This window comes from Periophthalmus magnuspinnatus, chromosome 22 (assembly GCF_009829125.3).
Source record: "Periophthalmus magnuspinnatus isolate fPerMag1 chromosome 22, fPerMag1.2.pri, whole genome shotgun sequence".
NCBI classification, from domain to species: domain Eukaryota; kingdom Metazoa; phylum Chordata; class Actinopteri; order Gobiiformes; family Gobiidae; genus Periophthalmus; species Periophthalmus magnuspinnatus.
The window spans coordinates 4,045,067-4,055,541 of NC_047147.1; the positions used below are offsets into that span (position 1 = coordinate 4,045,067).

At 37.3% G+C, this 10,475-nt stretch overlaps 1 protein-coding gene across 2 annotated transcripts in view; it reads right to left on the reverse strand.

Moving 5' to 3' along the window:
- Window positions 1-7,243: 7,243 nt before the first annotated feature.
- Window positions 7,244-10,475, reverse strand: part of LOC117390988 (sodium-dependent multivitamin transporter) — a 19,674-nt gene continuing 16,442 nt past the window's right edge. Inside the window, exon 17 of one of the 2 annotated variants that reach the window (XM_055231191.1) lies at window positions 7,244-10,475. This exon is cut by the window's right edge and continues 365 nt beyond it. The gene's annotated coding sequence lies outside the window, so the exon portion shown is untranslated. The other variant, XM_033988797.2, reaches the window with a different exon arrangement.

Here is a 10,475-nt window from a genome sequence, read left to right on the forward strand (position 1 = left end):
ATAGGTAACACTTCTGTAGCCACACTGGCTTTAACAAGTATTTCACAAACCGAAATGTTACCATTAGTTAGCGCTTTATGCTAGCTGACTTTCTCCGGCTTTTTCCTGCTAATAAGGCTAGTGTGACATTAGGAGTCACCAGGAGAAAGGATTCCTAAAGACATTTATTACAGAACAGAGCAGGTACACATTAAGCACTGAGTTGAACAATGTGAAGACATGACATACATAAACTAGCTTTATTAGCAGGAAAAAGTGGGGTGTGAATGCTAATGCTAATGTGGTTTTCTGAAAAACTTGTTAACGCTTTTGTAGCCACACTGGATTTATCTGCGCAATTTACCTTGGTGTAAACTCGTTAATCAAGTAATCTTTTTTTTTTTCTTTAAATGAACAAGAACAAATTTATACTTTCTGATCCCAAGTCTATTGGAAAAATACAAGATTACTGTACAATTTTTCCTCATATGTTTCACGCTAAGCCCCTCCCCCTTTCTCTTGTGATTCATGTTAAGCCCTGCCCCTTTCTCTTATGATTCATGGTAAGCCCCGCCCCCTTTCTCTTGTGATTCACGTTAAGCCCTGCCCCTTTCTCTTAGATTCACGGTAAGCCCCGCCCCTTTTCTCTTAGGATTCACGTTAAGCCCCATCTCCTCTTATGATTCATGTTAAGCCACGCCCCTTTCCTCTTATGATTCATGTTAAGCCACACCCCTTTTCTCTTATGATTCATGTTAAGCCCTACCCTTAGTCATGTGATTCACACTAAGCCCCTCCTTCTCTGTGACATACGCTAAGCCCCACCCCTTTTTTCTGCAACACTCACGTGATTCACAAAAACCCCCTCCCCTTTTCTCTGCAACAGTCATATGTCTGGCCAGGCAACATCAGGAGTAGTGTGAAAGGTCATGGTGACTGCTCATTGCACCCTGGGTGTGGTTTGAACCCAGGTCCCCCACGGGGAAGTCAGATGACTTACCAGATGAGCTAATCAGCCACTTTCACATACACATACATTAAAAAAGGGTGGAGCTCAGCGTGAATCATACAAGAAAAGGAGCGTGGCAAAGCGTGAATCACATGACTGTCACAGAGGAAGTGGGCGGAGCTTTGCGTGAATCATACGCGAAAAGGGGTGGGGCTTAGCGTGAATTACATTGTTGTCACAGAGAAAACGGGTGGTCTTAGCGTGAATTATATGAGAAAAGGGGTGGGGCCTAGCGTGAATCACATAACTGTTGCAGAGAAATGGGTGGGGTTAGCGTGAATCACATGACTGTTGCAGAGAAAAGGGGTGGGCCTTAGCATGAATCATACGTGAAAAGAGGTGGGGTTAGTGTGAATCACATGACTGTCACAGAGGAAAAGGGCGGGGCTTAGCGTGAATCGCACGAGAAAAGGGGCGGGGCTTAGCGTGAATTATATGAGAAAAGGGGCGGGGCCTAGCGTGACTCACACGACTGTTGCAGGAAAAAAGGGTGGGGCTTAGCATGAATGATATGGAAAAAGGGGTGGGGCTTAGCGTGAATCGCACGACTGTAACAGAGAAAAAAGGCGGGGCTAGCATGAATGATAGGAGAAAAGGGGCGGGGCCTATCGTGAATCACACGACTAACAGAGAAAAGGGGCTGGGTTTAGTGTGAACGATATGAGAAAAGGGGCGGGGCCTAGCGTGAATCACGCAACTGTTGCAGAGAAAAAGGGTGGGAATGAACATGAATGATATGATAAAGGGGGTGGGGCTTAGCATGAATCACACGACTGTAACAAAGAAAAAAGGCGGTCTTAGCGTGAATGATATGAGAAAAGAAGTGGGGCCTAGCATGAATCACATGACTGTCACTGAGGAAGGGGGCGGGGCTTAGAGTGAATCACACTGGAAAAGGGGCGGGGCTTAGCATGAATTATATGATAAAAGGGGTGGGGCTTAGCGTGAATTGCTTGACTGTAACAGAGAAAAAAGGCGGGGCTTAGAGTGAATGATATGAGAAAAGGGGTGGGGCTTAGCATGAATCACACAACTGTTGCAGAGAAAAAGGATGGGGCTTAACATGAATGATATGAGAAAAGGGGTGGGGCTTAGTGTGAATCGCACGACTGTAACAGAGAAAAAAGGCGGGGCTTAGCGTGAATGATATGAGAAAAGGGGTGGGGCTTGGTGTGAATCGCACAACTGTAACAGAGAAAAGGGGCTGGGCTTAGTGTGAATGATATGAGAAAAGGGGCGGGGCCTAGCGTGAGTCACGCGACTGTTACAGAGAAAAAGGGTGGGGCTTAACATGAATGATATGAGAAAAGGGGCGGGGCTTAGTGTGAATCACACGACTGTAACAGAGAAAAAAGCGTGAATGATAGGAGAAAAGAGGCGGGGCCTAGCGTGACTCACACGATTGTTGCAGAGGAAAAGGGCATATAGGGTGTATATATATATATATATATATATATATATATATATATATATATATATATATATATATATATATATATATATATATATATTTATCTAACTAATTATAATTACTTATTAAATATATATATTGTATTACTTGATTAATAAGTTGTATACCAAGGTAAATTGTGTAGATAAAGCCAGTGTAGCACACTAGCGCCTTATGCTAGTGGACATCTCCCGGACTTTTTCCTGATAATAAGGGTAGTGTGACATTATGGTTACAAACATTAGATGTTACATTTTTAGCAACAACAAAGGATTCCTAAAGGCGTTTATTATAGAACAGAACAGGCTCCACATAATATAGCATTGGGTTTAAGTAACAATGTGAAGACATAACACATTTAAATTAACTTCACAGCATCTGGGCAGAATACAAACTCGGCGCAACAAATGTTTAAAAACTCGTGAAAGCATAATTTTCAGATTTCTACTTGTAAAATTACAAAGTTGTGAGTGTAAAGAAATATATGTTTTTATTTATCAGTGTACAAATCAACGTTTGAACTTTCAGACTTTTTGGACCTTCATAGTCCTTCATAGCTTCATAGTCTCCTCAGTCTATGGACATTATGTTCTTCTGCTCAAAGCCTAAATATTTTGAAAAAAAATTTGTAAAAATAAAAAAATAGGCATTTATCGTGTACCTTCAGCACCCAAAAATTCTCTTAATGATCTATTCATGATGCTTTCTAAATGGAAATATTATGAGATCCTAATAATGGGTGATATAAATATTTAGTGTCTGGGGAAAGATGCAGACACTTCAAAAGACCGAATGGCCTGAATCTCACTCAACTCATTTTTATTCCAACTAGACCTGACCCTACAAATGTAAATAAAGGCACACTCATTGATGTAATCTTAAGAGACAAAGCTCATAATTAAAAGGCAAATAGTGTTTTCCCATGGGATTTTAGTGACCACTGTTCATTTGGATGTATTTGAATTACAAAAGTTAAAAAGTGTAAAGGTAAGAAGATCATGTATACATTTGAATGAGCAGGCTTCATCTCTGATGTGTATCACAGTGATATTGGCTTAACATCAGCCTTCCCTGACCCCAAACAAGTCCACAGGAGCTGATGACCTTGATCCACTGGCCCATATGTAATTCAACCTCTATTACATGTTTTGTATCTATCAATTCAAATGGCAGTTACACCAGAAATATGAAAAGTTAAAAAAAAAAACAGTACACAATGATTTTCAAATTCTTTTCAACCTATATTGAACTGAATAAATTACAAAGACATGATATTTAATGTTCAAACTGATAAACTTTATTGTTTTTATACAAATATTCACTCATTTTCAATTTGATGTCTGCAACACGTTCCAATAAAGCTGGGACAGGAGCAACAAAAGAATGGGAAAATTGAGGAATGCTTAAAATTCACCTGTTTGGAACATTCCACAGGTGAACAGGTTCATTGGAAACAGTGTCATGATTGGGTATAAAAGGAGCATCTCCAAAGGGCTCAGTCATTCACAAGCAAGGATGGGGCGAGGGTCACCACTTTGAACAACTACGTGAGCAAATTTGCGAACATTTGCAAGGAATTCAGGGATTTCATCATCTACAGTCCATAATATCATCAGAAGATTCAGAGAATCTGGAGATATCTCTGCACGTAAGCGGCAAGGCCCAAAACCAACATTGAATGCCCATGACCTTTGACCCCTCAGACATGAATGTGTAAAGGATATTACCACATGGGCTCAGGAACACTTCAGGAAACCATTGTCAGTTAACACAGTTCGTCGCTACATGTCCAAGTGCAAGTTAAAACTGTACCATGCAAAGCCAAAGCCACATATCAACAACACCCAGAAACACTGCCGGCTTTTCTGGACCTGAGCTCACCTGAGATGGACTGACACAAAGTGGAAAAGTGTGCTGTGGACGTCATGTCCTGTGGGACAAAGAGGAAAAGGACCATCCAGATTATTATCAGCACAAAGTTCAAAAGCCTCTGTGATGGTCCGGAGGTGCGTTTTTGCCTCTGTGATGGTCCGGAGGTGCGTTTTTGCCTCTGTGATGGTCCGGGTGTGTGTCGGTGCCGCTGTGATGGTCCGGGTGTGTGTTGGTGCCTCTGTGATGATCCGGGGGTGTGTTAGTATCTCTGTGATGGTCCGGGGGGGTGTCGGTGCCTCTGTGATGGTCCGGGGGTGTGTTGGTTCCTCTGTGATGGTCCAGGGGTGTGTTAGTGCCTCTGTGATGGTCCGGGGGTGTGTTGGTTCCTCTGTGATGGTCCAGGGGTGTGTTAGTGCCTCTGTGATGGTCTGCCATCCAAGCAACGTCTTTTTTAGGGACGTTCCTGCTTATTTCAGCAAGACAAAGCCAAGCCACATTCTGCATGTGTTAGAACAGTGTGTCTTCGTAGTAACAGAGTGCAGGTACTAGACTGGCCTGCCTTCAGTCCAGACCTGTCTCCCACTGAAAATGTGTAGCACATTATGAAGTGCAAGATACAACAACAGAGACCCCGGACTGCTGAGCAACTGAAGTTGTACATTCAGTAAGAATGGGAATGGATTCCTCCTGCAAAGCTTCAACAATTAGTGTCCTCAGTTTCCAGACACTTATTGATTGTTGTTAAAAGGAAAGGTGATGTAACACAGTGGTAAACATGCCCCTGTCCAGCTTTATTGGAACATGCTGCAGACATCAAATTGAAAATGAGTGAATATTTGCATAAAAACAAGAAAGTTTATCAGTTTGAACATTAAATATGTTTTTGTAGTTTATTCAGCTCAATATAGGTTGAAAAGAATTTGAAAATCATTGTATTCTGTATTTTTTTTTAAAGTTTTACACAACGTCCCAACTTCATTGGAATTGGGGTAAGACATCTAAAAATGTAAATAATTTCTGAAATGATCTTGTCTTGTAAACATGTTAGAAAAAGTTCGTTGCAAATAAAGTTACAATTTATTTAAATAAAAGCTCCATTTTTAAATCTTATCAGTGGGGTTTCAGAAAAGGACACTGTCACTGCAACCACAAAAGTTTGAAATGACACTTTCACAGCCCTTGAAAATATTGTGTAGCTGTTTTATTCATTTAACTAAAGCTTAACTGAAGCATGTTGGATTTGACAATGGAAATATATATATATATTTTTTTTTAACTATAAGCAAAGGATTTCGATGGTTAAAATTCAATAGAAAGCCTCATACATTTATATGCAGATGATGCTGTTTTGCATGTGCTCCCTGTGTTGACCAGGCGAAATCCAAAATACCCACAAAAATCTGAAGTTGTCATTGAATGCAACTAAAACTAAGTATATGATAAAAAAACAAAACAAAAAACAACAAAAAAAAAACAAAAAACATTTAAGTAATGTGCTCTTTATACACTCAGTGGTACATTGACTGAAAGAGTCACCACCTGTAAATATCTTGTGTTTTGTCTTGATGAAAGCTTAGCCTTTAATCTCGCACTTATGTCATTAACAATAATTTAAAATCTAAATTATCATTGTATTACAGAAACAATTACAGAAAATAAATTGTTCAAGAAACCTTTCTGTACTGGATTATACAGATATAATCTACAGACTTCAGCCTCTGCTTTGAACATTTAGACTCACTCAGCTCTTTAGTTTTATAACAGATGAATTAAAAACACATCACTGTTCATTCTGTGAAAAATAGGTTGGCCATCGCTTCAGAAGAGAACACTGTATAAAATGCATTTATCAGGCCTAAATATCCCACTTGTTTGTTGAACTTTGATATGAGAGCTTTTAATACAAGATCTCGTGAGTCTAAAAACTGGCTGCACTAAAACTGAAATGGGAGAAAAAAGCTTTTAGTCATTCTGCTTCTCAAAAATGGAATATATTTCAAGGACTTGCAAAACTGGATACATTGGTGCCACTAATGCAATTTAATAATCTGGTGATAAACATTTATACTCACACCTGAACCTGTTTTTAATGTTTTAATTGGACTAATGTAGTTTTTGTTTTCTTTCTGTGTTTTTTTTTCTCCATATTTTTCTGTACTTTAAACAGGGCCCCATGAAAAGGAGAATCTGAGTGCTCTCATTGGCCTCTCTCTATAGAGATAAATTGAAAAATACAAAAACAAATCTGCATCTATTGAAGTTCTCTTACCTGCTCTGTTTCTCCTTCATCGCAACTTCACTGAACACAAAACCTTCTTGTGTTCAGTGTTCGATCGAGCACATTCAAAACCAAAATAAAGTCTCATCTCAAACTAAATTACATGACACGGACTTTGCACTGCTGTTAGATGCAAAAGAGATGCAGTTTTAGCAGAAATAATTTGACAGTCAAAACTGCGAAACTGACGACATTTCATTTAATTTTCATGTTTATCACGTTTATTTGAATATAAAAGGAAGTTAAACATGCAAAAGTGGACAAACTAGTTCTAAACCACCCAACATCCTCCTCTCAGTGAGGAGGTTGTGGTTAGACTCCTGATCTCTGACTGAAGTGTGCATGTCCTCCCTGTGTCACTGTGGCAGAGTGGTTAGCCCATCTCCTCCTCTCTGTAGCGACTGAAAAAAGTCATTATACCACAATAAAACAAGAGAGAAGTACTAAAAATGGTTTATTGTCTAAAAACACTATGTAAAAAAAGTATAATAAAAGGTTGACAGAGATGGCACACAATTAGAAAAATGTTACAACTTATCACAAAAAAGTAAAGTAAAAAGTAAAATAATTTGAAATCTACAATGGAGTATATGGGCCACTTTAAAACAAAATAAAAATAAGTATGCGGCACTATGAGAATAAAATCGTAACATTTTGACTTTAAAGTCATAATTTTACAAGAATAAAGCCACAATTTTATGAGAACAGAGTTTTTACTTTAAAGTCATCAAGAGTAAAGTTGTAATTTCATGAGAATAAAGTCGAGTGCAAAAGAATGACCCTTATCTGAGTTCAAAGATTAAATAAAAACCCTTGTGTGATGAATGTAGACTTTTATATTGCTGGCCTTTAAAACATTAACACATGTTTAATCATTTAACTTCACTCCCATGAGCCTCTGCGTGTAGCTGCGGGCGCCTGGACACAGACAGGTGGAGGAGTCGTTGCATGAAATTTCACCAAGTCTAATAAATACCTATGTATATTTGTTTATAAGACATGCTTTATCTGTTTGAACTGTAATAAATAATTGTTTTCTACCAAAATCATGCCAAAATATAATTTCATTCTCACATTTTGTTGCTAACATTTTTGCTACATAAACATTTCAATAAACCTAAGTCCTGCGGTTCCACATATATGGACAGCACGTTTAACAGCGTGATACATTAGTGTTACAAACTTTGGTAAAATGTAACTTCCATAGCAGACATTGGACACATATACATAGGTGAAAAAGAATTAGCCATGAACTTTAATTTTTTTCACCTTGGCGAGGTTTGTATCAGGAGTTGACTATAACTATAATGTGTTATAGTCTTGTGGCACCTTTAAGTGAGAGTATAACGTCCTCATATGTGGACATATGAGGAGGTTGTACAGAAAAAAACTGTCTTGTGGCCTAGACAACCCAACATGTGTTGTCCACATATGTGGACAGCAGGTCCCAGGAGGTTAAATGACCCTTATTCTCCACTGAAGAGTTAAGATTTTAAGATTTCAGTCACACCATGTTAAATATTTAACACTACGACCACAAAAGTTATGTTTTTTCTTTTTTTTCATGATTTTTTACTTTGTATATTGTATATTATTATAATGACAGTATTACAACTATGAATGAACAGAGTGAATGCAGTGAAAACTATTTCAGAAGGCCTCAACATGAAGCTCAATGAGAGAAGGCAGAGGGTTTACAGCTGTCGACCAAGCGAAGGGCGGATACTTTGAGCATTTGAATATAAAATATTTAAAAAATGTGTTGAGTTATTTAACTTTTTTCTTTGCTACATAATTCCATATATCTTGCTTCATACCTTTTATGTCTTCTGTTTGTGTCCAGTGTATTAAACATAAACACTGAAGGGTCTGTCCAAACATGACAGTGACTGAAAGGCTCAGGCAGAAGCTCAACACCCGCCTAATTTACATGTTATACATTTTTTAGCAAGACAATATATGAAAATTTGATTTTAACTTAATATTATTTTTCCTAAAATAAGTTATTTGCAAATAGAAAATAGTTTGGTAAAATGCACAAAATTGCATCCTATCTCTCCCAAACTGAATTAAGTAATCAAACAGAAAACAGTTACAAACATCTTTAAAAGAAATCTAATAAATCAGGCTTTATGAGAAAAGGCTTTAAAAATAAGTTAAAATGACACAATTAAAATATGAAAAAAGGAACTCATGGAACTTGTAGCGTTTGGCATAATTTCCATATTGGACACTAGGAAATAGAAACATGCAAAATCTGTTTTTATGGTGACTGCAATAAAACTGACCGTTCAATGTCGATACAGTTTAGATGATGAATGATATAGAAGGGGAATAAAACTACGGAGTTTCCAGTCAAGTTTAACTATCAAGTTTTGATACAGCAAGACTTAAAAAGGATGTATAGTGCAAAACTGACTTTTTGGAGCGTTCTGCCATGTTATAAAATTGTTCCCTCATCAAAAAACAACTCCACAAACCTGATGTGATGTGCAGTAGTTTCATTAGTGCGATGCAGCTGATTGTGAGTGGGTCAAAAACAAAACTGAAACAAATGTGAAAATTATTTTCAAAACAACAAAAGGTAACATGATGATCTAAATATGTTTGAGTTAACAGTTAATACCTCATAGAAGCAGAAAACCCCCTGTGTAAACATACTGTAATACTTTGTGTTTCTCTAATCATTTTTAAATCTAAATGCATAAAACATAACACAAAGTATATGTTTATAAATGCCATTTTTCCACACTGGCTAAAATAAAGGTGAACTATATAACATGAAGGGGTCTGTCACCTGCTGTCTTTAAATAAATGTTTTTCCCTGAATATTTCACAGTATGGCCTCAACTGTATCTCTTGCATTTATTCGACTACAATTGCTCAAAAACTATTTGAAAAGCATATAGTATTATGAGAGGGTCGCTATTAGATTAGTTTAATAATTTGTTTTTTCAACATCAAAGTTTGAGGTTTGTCTGAAAGTAAAGCAACTATTTTTTTCATCATTCGTCATTCTAGTTTTAAAGCAACAATAGTTTGCAGTTAACAGACCTTTGTAGGATTGGGAGTATCAACATATGAATAGATCAGTACTGACTCAAATGTGAGTCTCAATCCAAAGAGAAAATGTCTACACCTGCAGTCTCTCTCTCAAATCCTGCAACTCAAGCTGGAACTCTGGGAGTAATAATCAGCATATGTAAACCTTAAGTCGGGCCATTTCTTCATTGTTTTGTGTCAAAACACTTTGTTTGCCCTTTAGAGCTCTCCCAAAAGTACTTGGTATTGTATCAATATCAAAAATTGTGGCTTCATCCACCCCTTGTCCTTTGTCTTTTCTGTTGCTGTTAAATTAATTTCATTATTTCAGCTTTTTGGTTTGTTTTTAACCAAAAATAAGAGATAATAAAAAAGTTGTACATACATCCAAATGCAACAATGCCATTTAAAAAAAACATTTTTTCATACATCTATTAACAGTTAAGTAAAGTAACATTTTTAGCATTATTTGAGATTGTCACATGTGTGATAGCTTCGAGGGCTTGTTAAGTGCAATCTGTCTTATAATTTATTCATATTTCAAATGTTCATGTCCTGTAACTTCTCCATAAAGCACAAATAGACTCAATCCAGTCATTAGTAAATCATTTTAAAGTGCATATGACAGGGTTCCATGTTTTTCTAATTATGACTTGGTTTGGTGGGATAATACCTGTGACAAATACTGATCATAGTTTTACATCGATCAGGTGGCAATCTGAAAAATTAAGCAAAGAAAAGTACAAAAATACATGAAGTACCTGTGAGTTTCAAAATATAATCTCTCTACCTATGTCATCAGATCACGCCACAAATGCAAGGACAATTTAGGCACAATGAACTCA